Source organism: Ictalurus punctatus, chromosome 12, assembly GCF_001660625.3.
Source record: "Ictalurus punctatus breed USDA103 chromosome 12, Coco_2.0, whole genome shotgun sequence".
Taxonomy (NCBI): Eukaryota; Metazoa; Chordata; class Actinopteri; order Siluriformes; family Ictaluridae; genus Ictalurus; species Ictalurus punctatus.
Genome location: NC_030427.2, coordinates 3,052,658 through 3,070,477, shown reverse-complemented (window position 1 = coordinate 3,070,477; position 17,820 = coordinate 3,052,658). Strand labels below are relative to the sequence as shown.

At 39.2% G+C, this 17,820-nt stretch overlaps 2 long non-coding RNA genes across 4 annotated transcripts; one reads left to right on the top strand and one right to left on the bottom strand.

The window, feature by feature from the left end:
* The first annotated feature begins 8 nt into the window (after positions 1–8).
* LOC128634256 (uncharacterized) lies at positions 9–4,073 on the top strand. Its single transcript, XR_008397588.1, has 3 exons — positions 9–41; positions 2,151–2,259; positions 3,969–4,073. It is a non-coding gene; the product is annotated as an uncharacterized LOC128634256 (long non-coding RNA).
* On the bottom strand, positions 2,456–17,622 carry LOC128634238 (uncharacterized). 3 transcript variants are annotated; one of them, XR_008397555.1, is made up of 8 exons: positions 17,049–17,374; positions 16,508–16,563; positions 8,406–8,499; positions 5,393–5,886; positions 4,573–5,254; positions 3,120–4,086; positions 2,776–3,021; positions 2,456–2,691 (listed from the first exon to the last, which is right to left on the bottom strand). It is a non-coding gene; the product is annotated as an uncharacterized LOC128634238 (long non-coding RNA). The 3 variants fall into 3 exon arrangements; XR_008397554.1 differs by having other exon boundaries at positions 3,120–5,254; positions 17,049–17,622; XR_008397556.1 differs by having other exon boundaries at positions 3,120–5,254; positions 5,513–5,886; positions 17,049–17,622.
* Between the last annotated feature and the right edge of the window lie 198 nt (positions 17,623–17,820).

Sequence of the window (17,820 nt, the reverse complement as noted above, 5' to 3'; positions counted from 1 at the left end):
ACAGAATTTGCCTACAGCATCTACAGCAATCTACAGCAAATGTGAGTATTTGCTTCTATGTTGAATTTTAAGTGTCTTTGGGTAATTGGCTAAATTTAGGCCAGCAACCGTCAGCTTTAATTCAAGGGGTTGAACAAAAATATCATATGAAACGTTTAGGAATTGCAACCATTTTTATACACAGTTCCCTTATTTAAGGGGCTCATATGTAATTGGACAGATGAACATAATCATAAATAAAATGTTCATTTTTAATACTTTGTCAAGAATACTTTGCAGGCAATGACTGCTTGAAGTCTGGAACCCACAGACATCACCAAATGCTGGGTTTCCTCCTTTGTGATGCTTTGCTAGGCCTTTACTGCAGCTGTCTTCAGGTGTTGTATGTTCATGGTTCTTTCTGCCTTGAATTTTGTCTTCAGCATGTGAAATGCATGCTCGACCGGGTTGAGATCAGATGACTGACTTGTCCATTGCAGAATATTCCACTTCTTTGTTTTAAAAAAACTCCTGGGTTGCTTTTGCAGTATGTTTTGAGTCATTGTCCATGTGTAAAGTGAAGCGCCGTCCAATTAACTTCACTGAATTTGGCTGAATCTGAGCAGACAATATATTCACATACAATTCATCTGATTGCATCTTCTGTCACATCACCAATAACTACTAGTGACCCAGTGCCATTGGAAGCCATGCATGCCCATGCCATCACACTCCCTCCACCGTGTTTTACAGATGATGAGGTATGCTTTGGATCACGAGCTGTTCCAATCATTCTGGTACAGTTTGATCTTAGTTTCATCTGCCCAAAGAATGCTTGGTCTGGCTTGTTTAGATGTTTTTTTTTTTGGCAAAATCTAATCTGGCCATTCTGTTCTTGAGGCTTATGAATGGTTTGCACCTTGTGGTGAACTCTGTATTTGTTCTTGTGAAGTCGTCTCTTCATGGGAGACTTGGATAATGATACGCCTGCCTCCTGGAGAGTGTTCTTCACTTGGCTGGTGTTGTGAAGGGGTTTTTCTTTACCATGGAAAGGATCCTACGATCATCCACCACTTTTGTTTTCTGTGGACATCCAGGCCTTTCTGTGGCAGAGCTCACCAGTGTGTTCTTTTTTTCTCAGACTGTACCAAACTGTTGATTTGGTCACTCCTAATGTTCCTGCTATCTCTCTGATGGATCTTTTTTTACAGCCTAAGGATGGCCTGTTTCACTTGCATTGAGAGCTCCTTTGACCGCATGCTGTGCGTTCACAACAACAGCTTCCAAATGTGAATGCCACACCTGGAATCAACTCCAGACCTTTTACCTGCTTACAGGCTGTCTGCAGGTCCTTAAAGTCTTATCTCTCTAGTTTTTTCCTTTCCTGGAAAGTCATGGAAAGGAAATACTGGATTTTTCTTTCACTGTTGGAGCAAATGGTAATGCAAACAGTCTCCCATCTACCTCTATAGAAGTTTACCCTGCTGTAGTTTACTTAAACCCAGGAATGGATGTATATGCGTGAACACAATCCATTAAAGCTGATGCATCGTGTAGCATGACTGAAGTGATGTGCAGGTCTTCAAATCTAATACTTTTTAATATCATAGGCAAGAAATTTCCAAAAATGTAAGTGCTGATACCTGCAGCTACCCTGTGCTTAACTGATGAAATAGCGAAGGAATAGCCCACACCTGTCCATGAAACAGCTTTTGAGTAAAATGGCCAATTACTTTTGGTCCCTTGAAAAAGAGGGGGCTACATATTAAAGAGCTGTAATTCCTAAACCCTTCCTCCAATGTGGATGTGAATACATTTAAATTAAAGATGAGGGACTGCACTTTAAGCCCATATTCATTATTTAACTGTAACTTGAATAAGTGTGTAATAAGCCTCAGCACTTTTATTATAAGCTACAAGCAATCTGCTTCATTACATTTATTCTCAGTGAATATGAAATTACTGCAGATATATTTATCATCCTGGGGAGGGTCTCTGTTTGCACAAATGACCAATCACAACTGTTGTCTGCATACACACGACGCGTCATTACAGTTTTTTTTAGAGGTGCACATCAGGCAACGCAAAGGTCTGACGTAGAAGTATAAATAGCCTTTTTAGCGTGTCTCGAATTGCAGAAGTTGTCAACTGTTTTGCCTCATGTTCATTAGATGCTGTCCGAAAGAACCCGTTAACATCAAGGGCAACAAGTGCTGAGATTGTGACGGTGATGAAAAGGTGGCTGCAGCTGGCTTCAGACCGTGGAGGAGGATGGAAGAGGTGCAACAAACAGTAGCTTGCCCTGACTAGAAACGCATAAACCATTGAAATCAACGAGGAAAAAATTCAGCTAATTGACGCTCTCTCCCTGGGCAAAGCCTGCGAACTTCGCCCGGAGCTCAGTCCATGTACTTTCGGAAATTTCGGTTGTGTGGTCTCGCCATGAGTGATGCTACTGTACTTTTGACAAGGGGAATTCAGTTCAAACATTTTAATGAAATATTTACACACACACACACACACACACACACACACACACACACAGGGCCATTAGCCAAAAACAACCGGCCTATGTAGCACCTATGCCCGCAGCGGACTCTAGCGCAGACTGGGCGGAGTGCGCCTCGCTGACCGACAGCTCCACGACTCAGCAAATTGCTGTAGCACATCGTCTTGGTCACGAGCATGCGTTGTTCGTCTTTTGCGTTCGCACTGTGAACAGGAGACATTTCTCTATCACTTTAACGTTTAACACATTGGAATGAATTTGTTAAAAAACATTTTAATCATGCTTACGTAGGTTGCTAGAGCTGTGCGGATGTCCGACACAGTGATGTCTCTTCCCACGAGTGCCCGCAGGGCAAGCTTGACATGCGCAGAAATCCTGGCCTGTGTGCCAGAAAAGAAAAGCCACCCCACAGAAGTCTCATATCCCGGCATATGCTTCCTCAGGCGGCAGAAAGCTTTCAGCCACTTCAGCTCCAGCTTGGTGATGGCTAGCTTAGCGAGTCCAAAAGCAGAGGCAGGTTTGTGCTGCTTCACCTGGGAGAAAAGGACAATGAATGAAAAAATATTAAACACCCCCATGTACAACACAGCAGCCCCTGGAAATAAAAGTGAAATACCCAGAAGTTACTTACATTGATCAGAAAGAGTCAGCCTTCTCGAGGTTCTCAAACTCCTCAGTCGTGAGGTTCTGCAGGACTCCGGTCCTGTGTCCGCTGACCGAAAAGAAGTGAGCACACAGCAGCCCGATGCAATGGTTGAGCATGTCCGGGTCTGCTGGACGAGTTCAGATCAGCCAGTGAAACAGGGACAGCGTCCAACAGTTTGCCGTGCAGGAGCTGTAAGTACTCCCTCACTCTTCTCCGCTCGCACGCCTTGCCTGTGGAGCACGACTCGACCGGACAGATGTCTGCACTCCCACTGCAGCAGTCTCTGGAGACTCCACAGCCTCGTGGAGCCAACTCGGCCCTTGGACAGTTACTCATCGAGTTAATGGAGGAACTTGGAAACACGCGTCAGAAATAACTTGGCCGGAGTGACCTTGTACCGCTGGCACAGTGATTTCATCCATTCAAGGACTCTCGAGACATTGTCGATGTACTTCAAGTGGGCTGTGTTGTGGATAAAAATGACATGAAATAAACATGAGGGACACTTAGTATGAGTAATATGTAGTTTTATTGATAATTCACAGGACTGGTGGGTGCGTAATCTTGAGGAGAGTGGTGGGGGGAAGAAAATGGGGTGCGTCCTGGGAACATGGGAAAGTCAGCAAAGGTGAAGTGAGAGGACCACTGAGAACGGGGCGGACTGGTAGGTGAGAAGAGGGAAGAATGGTCGGGGACCAGGTCAGAGAAGGTGACATCTTCCTCAGATTGAAAGCTGGAGGGGGGTTTTGGCTGTGTAGAGGCGTCAATACACACGTTCACGGGGCAGATTTTGTATCGGGGGGGCGGACGGACCCCGCATTTCCATTTCCAGAGGGGGTGCTGCGAAGATAGTTAAGTAGCACCATGATATCAGCAGTTAGATGCGCAAGCTGATAATGAGTGTCCAGATCCAGATCCAGTAAAGGGGAGAAGAAGGAATGACGATGGGCACCTAGACATACAGAAGCGGTATTAGGCAGATATTGACAAATTGGATTTCCACTTTAAAGATCTTTAAGAGTACTACACTATGGTTTAATAGTCGAAGAGTCAAACAGAAGTATAAGAGCTGAGGAGTGCTAACACAGACACACACACACACACACACACACACACACACACACTCTCGTACAGTCAAGGGCGGGCATGTAGACATAATACACACACACACACACACACACATATAACATTATAACTTTATAAGAATAATAAAAAGGAGTATTAAGATATTATAAGGGTAATATCTTATAATAATAGAAAACTCTATAAAATACAGAATAGTAGGATATGTAGGACAGTAGAAGGGTAATATAATGATTTTATGAAGTAGGAAGTACAGTAAATCGTTTTTCAAGCAGTATAACTATATATAAAATAGAGATATAGAGCAAATATGAAAATAAATTATAAACTAGAAATACAGGAAAATGTAACTTACTCATAATTCAGATGGTGAAGATTCTTGTCTCGCAAGGAAGGCCTTAATTTTAAGAGAAAACCATGAGGAGCCATTTATAAGGGTAGCTGAGTCAAGCTGCCCCCCCCCAGCGAGATAATAGTAAGACCAAGGTCACTCTAGATTGTTTTATCTCTCCACTTTTGAAGCTAATGGTTATTTGAAAACCCTTGGTTTTGATTATATTTGTAAGTTGAAAAGCCCTGTTTTTTGAGCTAATGGTAAGTTGAATAGCTCTTTTTTAACCCTATTGGTATTGATATCATAGTCTTCTTGAAACATATGGGTTATTTACTGTGTAATTACAGTATAAATACTGGAGCTTAAGCTCAGGGTATCAGATCACTTCTGAGAATTCTCATCGGTGTGGATCTCGTGTGGTGGAACGGAACAATAAATCTGGACCCTTGCTTCTTCTCACTCACGGCTGGTGTCTTTTTTTCTATCTCCAACTGGGTTCAGAGGTTGATGTGAGTATTGGCTTCTATGTTAAATTTTAAGTGTTTTTGGGTAATGAGCCAGCAGCTGCCAGGGGACTGTCTGTGTTGGCCCACATAAAGTGAAGGAAGCGCTCGACGTGTCTCCTCTCCTGCTTGCCGTTGGCCGCGGCTTTGGGGACATCTCTGAGACTTGTCAGCCAAGCCGTGTACACTTAACATTGGCTCTGGAAAAGAGAAAAAAAAGGGGGGGGATCAGTGAAAGAAAAACAAATTTCATCCTGGGACGTCCACCCCGGGCGACCACCTGGAGTCCGCCGCCCACACACAATAAAAATAGGCCTAGAGATAGTTTAGGTACTCACCCACAGAGCCACTACTCTTTCCGGGCTACTATCGCTTGCAGCCGCTCAAATTCTGCGGAGAGTTTTGCTACTTTTCGATCAGTTCAGAACATTTGCAACTTTTAGATTTGTTCGTCTCACCGAAAGCTTGCAGTTGTTGCAGCTTTATTTTGGCGCTGAGCAGTAGCTTCCTGACCGTGTCCCCGGCGAGCTGGTGAAGGTGGAACAGGTGGCAGTCTAGCCGGCGGAAACCTTTCTTGCCACATGCAGACACCGGGCAGTCCAGAGCACCCGCATATCACCCGCTCGCTCGCTGCCGCCAGGTGAAGCCAGCGTTCCTCTGGACCCTGCTGATGAATCTGGGCGAGATGAGCCTGCACGTTGGTGTAGAAACGCCGACAAACTGGACACACTCTTCTCTGTGACATCTCGCTGCTCAGCACCGCTAGAGCGGGTGACTTTATAGGCAGCCAGTCAGGAGGGCGGTCCCATTAGCAGACCTAGTAGGAACCACCCTGCAGCAAAAAAACGGCATGCTCTGCCTATTAGGGACGTTTAAACGCTTAAAAATGTGCCCTTAATAGCTACTATGGTGGAATAAATTACATACTTAAAAATTACAATGTTTCAGCTGTGTTCTCTTGCTATTTAAGGACGTTCTGATACTTTCGCATGCTTACAAATGTGCTCTGAACAACTGCCACGGTGGAATAAATAACATGATAAAATAGTACAGAATGTTTCAGCTGTGTGCACTTGCTATTAGGGACGTGCCGATGCTTCTGAACACTACCAAGTGTGCTCCGAAAAATTGCCACGTTGTCATAAACAGGGTTCCATTCTTTCCTCACACAGTTCTTTGACTATCTGCACAGGCAAGTTACCAGACATCGCAGGCTTCGAACAGCCAGTGTGCAGGGAGTCAGAGTTTTTAATTAAGCACTTGAGCACCACTGGGCTGTTCATTTCAGGCTCTCCGTCACATTTTATGTGAATGTGGCCATGACATTCCTCACAGTTGCCTCTGATTTCTATGAATTTCTCTGTGGCTGATGGATAGACCTGGGCTCTTTTAAAGACAAATGTGCAGGGGCTTTTCGCTTCTTCCCAAATGTGATGATTTATCACGTTTCCAGATGCTACACTTCAGAATTGTGTATTCCCTTTTTTTGTGTTTTAGAGAACTTGTTTTTGTATGAACTGTTACACGCATGAATTCAATCCATTTCTGAAATGAAACTTCAAGATAAAAAGTCCACAATCTTTTGGTCTTGGGGAACGGGACCTGGCTCAAAATGAGTGTCATCATTACTGCCACTTGTTTCATGATCACTTTCATAAATAAACCCTAAAGCAGTCCAGATGTTGTCTGTTCAATTTAACAAAAGTATATAGAGCCTTTGCAGTGATCTTGTTTTCTAGCTGCTCACTAAGCTCTGTCCAGATGCTCTGATTAGGAGTAGCTATGTTGACATTTTGGATTATGGCCTCTTTTGATGAAGGGAGGACTGTGAAAATGGAATCCCTGTCCACTGCTGGTTTCTTGGGCATCTGGCATAAGCAAAACATAATTACCCACTGAAATAATCCTGATGCAAAAAATGTCATGTACAGTATAAACATGTTTTCATGTATTACTGTATTTGCCAAAATACAAGGAAAATATAATCTAGTAATAATGTATAAGGATATTATATCTTATATTAGGACCAATATGGTAATGTGGACCCTTAGATGCACAATGTATTAAAAAAACTAACATGGGTACCATGTGCAGCGGTAATTAGCATTTCATAGCTACATTAGCCATATTAGTATTAGCAGTGAGATTTCTGTTCAATAAACATTGACAATCTTAGCTCTCTTGAATGTTTTACCATTATGATTGAAGTTAACTAATATTATTGTAATTGACAGTGTTAAAACATTGTACTTACACTGGCCAGAATTTTGATTTAGTAACTATATCGACTTTCCCTATACTAACACTAATTTCCACTAGAGCATCGAGAACAGAAGTGTCCCTGACACCTAGTGGTGGGAGTGAAGTGTAACATGATTCTCCTTGTAAATAAATGAAAAGTTCAATCATGAGAGACCAGTGAATGAAGTAAAGAGAATTGTTTATTGAACAAATGATGATATGAATTGTCTTGAAAAAGTCTTCAGCACTTCGACTCAAAGTGTGCTCACACCGAGGAGATTTGTGCATATAAGTCAATGTCTAATATTTTAAAAACAAAAGCAGCACAAACGATTGAGAATATTTGTGGTGAATTAAGAGCATATGGGGAGTCTGAGAGACCTCAGAATGACCTATGAATATTCTTTTAAATATCTTCAAAATCGAAGCAGCACAAACGAATTTTTTTTTGGCACAAACGGAGCACAAACGATTGAGACAATTTTGCCGACATTTTGGGTGAGGGTGGCAACTTCATGCAGGTCCAAACCCGAGTTATCAGAATAAGTTTTACTGGCCAAGTATGCTGGAGTATACAAGGAATTTGTTGCTTGAATAGCGATCCTACGGTGCACACTTACACACACAGTTCTGGATATAAACAAGACACCGAGTAATACAAAAGAGACCAATGACAGATACCACAGGACAGTTTACAGTGAAAACCACTCACAAAGAACAGTTAAGAGTAAAGTGATATTACTTTAAATGACTAAAAGCTTGTATGAGCCCTGATGAGCCTCATAAATAGGAGTTTGAGACTCTTTAGATTTTATTCACAGGAACTGTAAGAGAATTGTTTCCCATTGTCATAAAGTCAATTTAAGGCAAGCTGAGGGATCCATCCTGTCATATCCATGTTTAAAACGCAATAATGGATATTGTTTAACGTGTAAGAAGTATAAACGCTACACTGAAGGAGCGAACTAGAGGAATAATAATTACTACTACTACTAATATTAATAATAATAATAATAATAATAATAATAATAATGCACCTGTAGTAAATCTACGCTAATCAGAATCGTGATGTGTTTTATTCATACAACCAACAGAAGTACCTCAATTTACCTGAAAGGAGCTGTCTCGCGCTGTCTGATCCTCAACGGTCATCTCGCTCGGTTTGAATGACGCACCTGCGCACTCAACCACGCCCACCAGATGACTAAATCATAGAAATGAATGGAATAGGGATATAAACAAATAGATCAATAAAAAAGATTGCACTTTGCATTCCATATTTTCTCCATCACAGTGATTGCAAATGTTATATTATATTTAGAGCTGCAACAACTAATCGATAATAATCGATTATGAAAATCGTTGGAAACGAATCTCATTTTCGATTAGTTGGTCTGCACGGTGCGTTTACTCATTACATTACTTCTGTACTGAAAACACACTTCGGAGAGTAAATATTAAAGTAGTGTCCTAAATGAAGTACTGTACACTTACACTACGCACTACTCTACCGTCTAGTGCAATAAAGTCTAAAACCATCTAAGCCTAATCCGTTTGCAAAAGAAATCTGTGATCTTCAAAATACCTTCATTTTTATTTATCCTAAATACTGAAAACATTTGTTAAGTTGCTAGACATGACTGAATGCATTGCTGTCCAACTAAAATGAAGACAATATTATTTGTATATTGTAATATATATATAGAATAACACTTCCATGTAGAGACACTTAAAGACTTGTATTATATTTGAAAAGAGACATGGTCAATCGTATAACTGTACACAAGCAGTTTGTGCTTGGATCCCGATAATCACTGCTTGCACCTATATCTGTATGTTGTCTTTCTTGTAAGGTATCCTTGAGTGTTATGAAAGGCGGCAACAAATAAAATGTATTATTGCATAGTTCTCCCATCTGACCATGCAGAGTCCATCGGTGGTGTTGTCCCAGGAATAGCAGCTGGCTGTGTGTAGTGCCGTGTCACTCTTCTGCATTATAGCCCAACTACCAATGTACTCAATACTTAATGCTTTTCCATGTCTGTTTTTTTAAAATGAGAGTACGCGCTGATACTCTCTGTCCACTGGTTCAGTTTGTTCCGACTTTAGTCCAACCCTGACACCTTCACATTCATCAGGCACTTACGTAAAGAGACGTTTTAGGCTGAGCTGGTGCTTTGGGAAATAGTATACTGGCCTGTGTGCTGTTTCTGTGAGCAAGGGGTATCACTGGGGACACTATTTGGAATGCTATTGTGCAGCTGTGCCTTTACCATTTTGACTCCTGTCCTGGAGTCAGGATCACACTGCTGGTACTGGCAGTGTCCGGCTCTTTTAAGAACTCACTTACACATGATGTGTCACTCACTGTAGGCCAATCAGCTACCCATTACCATTCTGTTTCTTTCCAACAAAAAGGGCTTTTTAATGCATTAAAACTTGTGTTGTGTTTCACTAAAAGAGAATGCTGCATCCATGGAATCGTCATTGCCATATCATGGCACATAGGATTAAAACAAATGCTTAATTTCTCCATATGTTGCTTGTAGCATTTTAAGACGTATTAAGGCACAAGTGAGGTGTAAGAGGCTGTGCTACACCTCGCACAGTCAGCAGAGGACAGCAGCAGTGCACCGCAAGAGTTGCCGCGTGGGGGAACTCAGTTACCCAGAACACTCCAGGCTGATTAACTGGGATTGCCTGCACTTGCGAGGCCGGATGCTTAAACCCAGACTTTGAGGCCACTCTTTGTCATACCTTTGTAGAGGGGAGAAAAATTGCCTGATGTGGGAACTACTGGGGAAGGGAAGTTGGGTCAGAGCCACTCAAATGGCTCAATGCCAGGTGCCCCCTCAGGAAATTCTTTGAGGAGGGGGCTCACAACCTAGGAAAGATCATCTCCCACCCTCCCTGCTCCACTTTGGTTGCTCTGCTTCCTTACTCAGCTGAAGTCATTACTCCGCTGCGTGGTTGCACTGAGGACATCCCCTACTCCTCTGCTCTGCAGAAGATACCATTACAGCTCATGGCCTCACCACTCTGTCTGTCTGCTCTGCCTCCAATGTCACTACACCACCGTATAAGGCCTGACATTCAGTGTATTCTACGTTACACCCATACGGTTCCTCATTATCTCAATATCATTAAAAAATGGACTGTTCTGTCTCAGATGAGTGATGAAGTTGATTTTGAAGCTGTGTTTCCTGATGTTGGTGTTGCACTTCCACCAAAAAGTGTTAGTGAACCTAGTAATCATTTCTACATTTGAATATGATCATGAGGCACATGGCACTCACTTCACTTATTCTACAGGGTTCGGCAGTGATTTGGTTCAACCTACTAAAGAGTGGAGAAGCGGATACCAGAACTTTGCATGCTGCATGCCCAGTTTTTGTAGGCAGTACGTGGGGTAAGTTTCCAGTAAGCACCTCTGCAGAAAATGCTTGGCGTATTTGGTTATTTTTACTAATGTACTCAATTTTACTGAAAATTGGAAACAAAATCAGTGCTCACTGATATCCAAGCAACTTCATAAATCTTTTGTAAATATTTCTTTTAGTCTTTGATTTAGTTGCCAATAAGTGGCTCTGCTGTCGGGGACAAGAGTTCAGGAGAAGGTGCACTCTGTCCAGGTCCGACTGAGACTGAAAATTGAAACTCTACCTAAAGCAAGCTGAAAAGATTTTCAGAACTAAGATATTTGGCATAGATCAAAGGGGCTGATTAGATTTGTACTATTTTTTGTAATGTGTATATGAAGAATAAAATACAGAATTGATATGAAAGATAAATATATCAGTTTACTATTTTACAATATTGTGTAATCTCTAGATAAAGGTGATTACTGCACTTCCCTGTTTATTGTTTTATCAAAGGCTTGACACAGTGGATCATGAAATATTGCTGCAGAGATTAAACAATGTTGGTCTATTAAATCATTGAAAAATTACTGAAGTAATCTCAGAGAGGCTATTCGGGTTAAATAAAGGTTAAATAAATAAAGAGAGAAATAAAATGGCTCTTTCCACAGGTGATGGCTAATTCCCTGCTTTTCTTGTAATACTTGATTTAATCTCCCATCCCTTCAGTTCTCTCATCTTCGTGTAATCTCTAATCAAATATCATTTGTTGGAATACCCCCTCTCATAAAGGGGTCTTCTACTCTCATGTTTAGTTAATCTGTCAAAGAGTTCTAGTCTGTTGTCTGCAAAAATACAACAAAATACAACAAAGATTAATTCTTCTCCCTTCCTGAATTCCTTTCTTAATATCCTTCTGGTGAATGAAAAAACTAAATCCTTTAGTCTAGGACTATTTGTGATGTACATTAATCTAACATGTTAATATCCCATCTGTGCTAACGAGTGATAATCCCAATAATACAGAACGAAAAAAATAGAGTAAATGAGGTTGAGATCTAGACATGTATTTACAGTTCTCTAGTCTCTTTTATCCCACTCATTTTTATTCAAAACATCCTACTGAATTTGTTTTTACTGTGTATAACAATAGTGTTTAGTTTAAAGGGTAGACGTGCATGCACCCCTTTGTCCCTTATTAACTTACAACTGTACCACACTCATAATATCACTCAGACCCTTCATACATGACATTTAAACTTCCTTCACTTTCTGTAAATCTCTCTAATCAGGAGTAATGCGTATGTGTATTTAACTAGTCTAACAAAATTTATCATCTATGAGCTTGGTTTCAATTTAATACAAATTTGTTTCCTTCGCTGAGCGCCATTTGTGAAAGGCGTAAAAAAGTTCCATTATAAATGTATCCATTTCATTTAAACTGTATTTGATCCTATTAAGTTGGTGTTAAGTCTACTCATGTCACAAACTACATTTCCCATCCTGCACTGCGGCCCACAAACATCTCTGCCATGTACTGCAAATCCCAGATCACACACCTGCATTAAATTCACAGCACAGTCACAGCCACAGTATAAAGACTTTCAATTCACTCACAGATTGTGCACGCTCCATTCCCCGTGTTTGTGACCATTGCACTGTCTTATTTAAATATTGAGACTTGTGTTTCGTATACATTGTATTGCATGTCCATAGCACACCGTATATAATATATATTTGTATATTCACACATTACTTTATTCTATTCAACAGTCTACGGTTCAGTAAAGAAACAAGTCTCTCAAACTACACTGCTGCAAAGAGACTGTAACTGAACTAAACTAAAACATGTCACTGCAGTGAGACCCACATCAGCACAACAACAGGTCACATCAACAGCAAAAGAAACCACCACGTAACATGCAACACTGTCCGATCCAGACACATGTAATCCATGCAAATCCTAATTCAACATTAACTATTCATCTTATTCTAATGTGAAGGACTCAACACATCTGGAATAGACAGAAAACATGTTACAAAAAGTTTGAAAATAAGTGTAGACTAATATTACCATCAAATCTTACTAATTATTCATCACTGGACATAGGCACTGTTTAAAGAGAAATGTACAGCAAATTATTCATCACTGTGCAACACAAATACCTCACGCCAAAAGAACTCACACTTACACTGCTCAACGTAGTAAAACAGCAGTTACATTATTATTATTATTATTATTATTATTATGATGTATTTATTTATTTTTTGCTTTGAGTTCATTGCACTCGTGACGTGAGTGACCAGTTGGCATGGCAACATCAGGGCCCGTAAAGATTTATAGACACATACAGGAATCAAAGATACACAAATTAGTGATGGTTATTCCAGCTCTTTTCAGTGAGTCAGTTCATTTGGCTCAGCAATAAACTCCCAAACGACTCTTCATTCAGTACGACTAATGGCTTTTATAATTCAGCCAAATTTAGCAATATTTGGACCCATGATTAGTATGTGTGCACATATATCACTTAACTTGTTCAGTGTAGGATAATTATACTAACCTTTAATTGTACATCATTTTGGATTATGTTTAGCATAAAACCTTAAATAATATAAAAACAGACATTATTACCCATGTGTATTAAGTGTTTTATTTAGCTTGATCTATCCAAAACTCAAACCATTCCAAACAAACCACACTCACTACACTGCTGGAGTACAGGTAACAGCAGCGCACCCCTCACTCACGTACTCCAGTTTTAATCGAAGGTTCACATTTCAAATTCCTGTTGGAATCTTTCTGACCATGTTCATGTACAGTTTGTATAAGATTTAGTTCCACTTATTCCTACTGATTATTGTGCAGTGTTTAACAGAGGTACAGTATATTTTGAGATGTTTACATAACCTTTGAAAATAAATTATTGGTTTTAACTTTGCTTTCTGTTTCTGTTGTAGATTTTTAGCTTATTTATTAAATGATCTGGCAGAGAGAAAATGGGAGTGAGAAACTTTTGGTAGGTTTAGTATTGAGCCATAAGTTTAAAAAAAATAATAATGTTGCAGTGGCACGAAGCTCAGTAGAATTTTCTGCCATAAGTTTAATTTCCCCAAAGTTCTATGATTTTGCTGGGTCGTGGGGGGAGCGTGGAGCCTATCCCAGGGGACTTGGGGCACAAGACAGGGGACAGCCCTGGATAGGGTGCCAACCTGTTGCAGGGCACAATTGCACACACACTCACACACATTCACACACTACGGATAATTTGGAAATGCCAATCATCCTACAACACATGTCTTTGAATTGGGGAGGAAACCAGATCACCTGAAGGAAACCCCCGAAACATGGGGAGAGCATGCAAACTCCATGCATATGATAGTTGTTGTTATTGTTATTATTGTTGTTATTATTATTATTATTATTATGAGGATCCTGTTGTGGAGAGGCTTTTCCAGCCTGTCTCTCTACCACACCTTAAAGCATATTAACATCACAGGACAACAAATGAAAAGAACTATCAGGAACACCACAGAGGCTGTTGAGAGAGCTTCAAGAAGGCTCTGGAGGGTTATCAGCAATTTGGACATAGGCCAGGTCCAGGGAGTCTTAGGATTAAAGACCCGAAACACCCAGTGACTCCAGGTTCCATCAATAATGTGTCCAAAAGCACATTGCAAGATGTATGAAAAAAACATGAAAATATTAATAATAAAAATTCATTCATTAATTCCATAAAAATCAGAAAAGTTGGCTGGACTAGAAAAAACATGCACAATGACCATCCAAGCTGTTTTTTATTTTATTTTTATTTTATTAATTACATTATTTTTGCAGACCCAGCAGATACAGTCAGGTTCATAAATATTTGGACATTGGCAAAGTTATTGTTTTTAAAAATATATATTTTTACCACAGTATATTGGAGTGGAAATAAAATAATATCCATATTCATTCTTTCATTCCAACTCCAATATACTGTGTTCGACAGCTAAAATAATAACTTTATCAAGTAACGAAGAGGAAACATTAGCATTGTCTGTTTACCAAAAAAAAAAAGAGAACCTCTATGTTATGTTAGTATCAGGGTACTGGTATTGCACCTCCCCATAGTCCACCTCCTCTGTATTAAAGGTCATTTTAGATAGCAACTATAGAAAATATAGTAGTTTAAAAAACAACACCCTACTACACACTCGTCTCCTCGTGCTGCAAGTGCACACTGGTTTTGGCCTAGTAGGGCGAGTAAGGGAAATTGAACACAGGTTATTGGGGAAAAATAAAATGTAAAGCAAGGCAATGTTCCTAAGCATACCTCCAAAGTTGTAACAAAATGGCTTAAAGACAACAAAGTAAATCTGCTCGAGTGGCCATCAGAAACACCCTGACCTGACACCCAAAGAAAATTTGTGGACTGAAGTGAAAAAGCATGTCTGAGCAATGAGGCCCTCAAAACAGTTCTGTCCGGAGGAATGAGCACAAATTACAGCAAATCATGAGAAGCTTGTGGAAGGCTACCCCAAGTTCAATCAATGAACAGGCAATACCACTAAACACTAACAAAGTGTATGTAATTAATAATCTGTCATGTTGGGCTTGATGGTTGCACTCAAGTCTTGGTTTGAAGACAGATAGTGGCTTGTTTAAGTGTTTAAAGGTCCATTATTCGCATCAAAGGATGTTTGATAGTTCACAGTAATTCAATTTCACAAGTAAAATCATTTTGGCTTAAATCTTAATTCACTGAGTCATTTAAGTCATTCACGAGTCACAAGTTTCCACATACACACACATACGAGTTTGTATGTGTGTGTGTATATATATATATATATATATATATATATATATATATATATATATATATATATATTTATCGTGCAGCCCTACCACACACACACACACATATACATACATTATATATATATATATATATATATATATATATATATATATATATATATATATATATATATATATATATATATATATATATGTATGTATGTGTGTGTGTGTGTGTGTGTGTGTGTGTGTGTGTGGTAGGGCTGCACGATTATGGCCAAAATGATAATCCTGATTATTTTGATCAATATTGAGATCTCGATTATTTATCATGAATCATCATGCTGTAGAGATTTGTTAAGTCAATTACATCACATACACATCATATGAAGAAAAAACTGAACTCCTTACATTAATACATTAGATGTATTGTACACTAGCATTAATGTCTGAAAACTAAGCTTAATTTCTGAAAAGGGGTTTGAATGTTTTCAGATAGAGAGTATATATTTATAAGCAAAATGCTCAGGTACAGGTCTAATACACAACTCTCGGACCATTGTGGATGTTTAAAACTAGTTGTATGAAACATGTATGTATTCTGCCGAAGTTTTGCGTTTAGGGGTGTGTGTGAGTAGGGTGGGGGTGGGGGGTTAACTTCACGCAGATAACCTACGTTTCCCAAAGCCCGCTTCCTCGAGCTTTAACAGCAGAAGATTAAAAAATATATTCATTTGTATTGGTTATATGTCCACTCAATACACATTATTAAGACAATACACATTGTGTCCTTTTTTGTGTGTTTATTCTATGAGAAATAGAGAAGCTTGAATGTACAGCGAATGTCCGATATAAACCAACTTTAACGCGCGCGCGGATTACAAAACTTGTTGAACAAAAATTTTCTTCGATTATTATCATTTAGATTAGGGAGCAATAGCTAATTATCTGACTAAAACTGGCTGGCATCTGCTCGATGCTTACTACAAAGTAGTTAATTAACATTCATTTAAAAACAAGAACACAATTATAAACATAAATATTATAATTATATTTCGCTTAAACATCCTTACCTTAAACTCCTGAGAAAAGTTAAAATTGAAGAAAGAAAACCCCGTGTCTGCTGTGTCTAGAACAACATAGAATACTATTAGAAAATGACGAACAGATTTATAAAAACTGAGGGAACGGATTAATAAAAACTGAGGGAACAGATTTATAAAAACGGAGGGAACGGATTTGCTAAAAAAAAAAAAAAAAAAAAAAAAAAACCTGAGGGAACAGATTTGCTAAAAATCTGTAAATAAATAAAAAATAAAATAAAATAAAAAACCTGAGGGAACAGATTTGCTAAAAATCTGTAAATAAATAAAAATAAATAATAAAAAAAAAAACCTGAGGGAACAGATTTGCGAAAAAAAAAACCGGAGGGAGCAGATTTATAAAAACGGAGGGTACAAATTTATAAAAACCGAGGGTACAAATTACAAGTTAAGAATTACTATTACAATTTAAGATTAAAATTACTTGTTGAACAACATCTTGATTTGTTGATTGGCAAACAAGAACACAATTATAAACATAAATATTATAATCATATTTAAACATCCTTACCGTGACTCCTGAGGAAAAATGTGTCTCCTACTCCGACTCCGTCGCTGCTGTGTCTCCTACAACTATGGGCGTAACCACGTATTCTTTTTGAGGGGGGGGCGTGTCCCCGCCAATGTTGAGGTAATACCAATCTTTCCCTCCCAATATACAGTAGAAAATGTTTTCTATATGTCCCCCTTTAATGAACCTTTCAAACTGATCTGTCTTTTCATCTATTCTATTTATTTACGTCTACTCATTTTTAATATATTTCCGTTTGTTAAGGAAAATGGGTGAGTGCCCCCCTCCAATTATGCACTTGGTTGCGCCCATACACAACGCAAAAATGGCGCGAGTATCAAATAAAAATGTCGTCTGTCCACCGGATGGCGCTCAGATCACACATACAAACACAGCACAAACCTACAGACTTTGTGGGGAGGCAAGACTGGTAATTACACCGTTTTTTTAGTTATTACTAATGCTATATATCAGGGGTGCCCACACTTTTTTGACTTGCGAGCTACTATTAACATGACCAGTCGAAGAGATCTACCTACACTAAAAATGCGAAACATTTATTTATTTATATATACACTGCGTATACTTAAATACATACATATTATATATATATATATATATATATATATATATATATATATATATATATATATATATATATATACACACACACACACCCACACACACTATATGTTCAGGTACCTTGCAAAACTACACGCTACAATTCAGTACATTTTTGGTCATTACCTTACTCTGACGACGTGCACTGAAT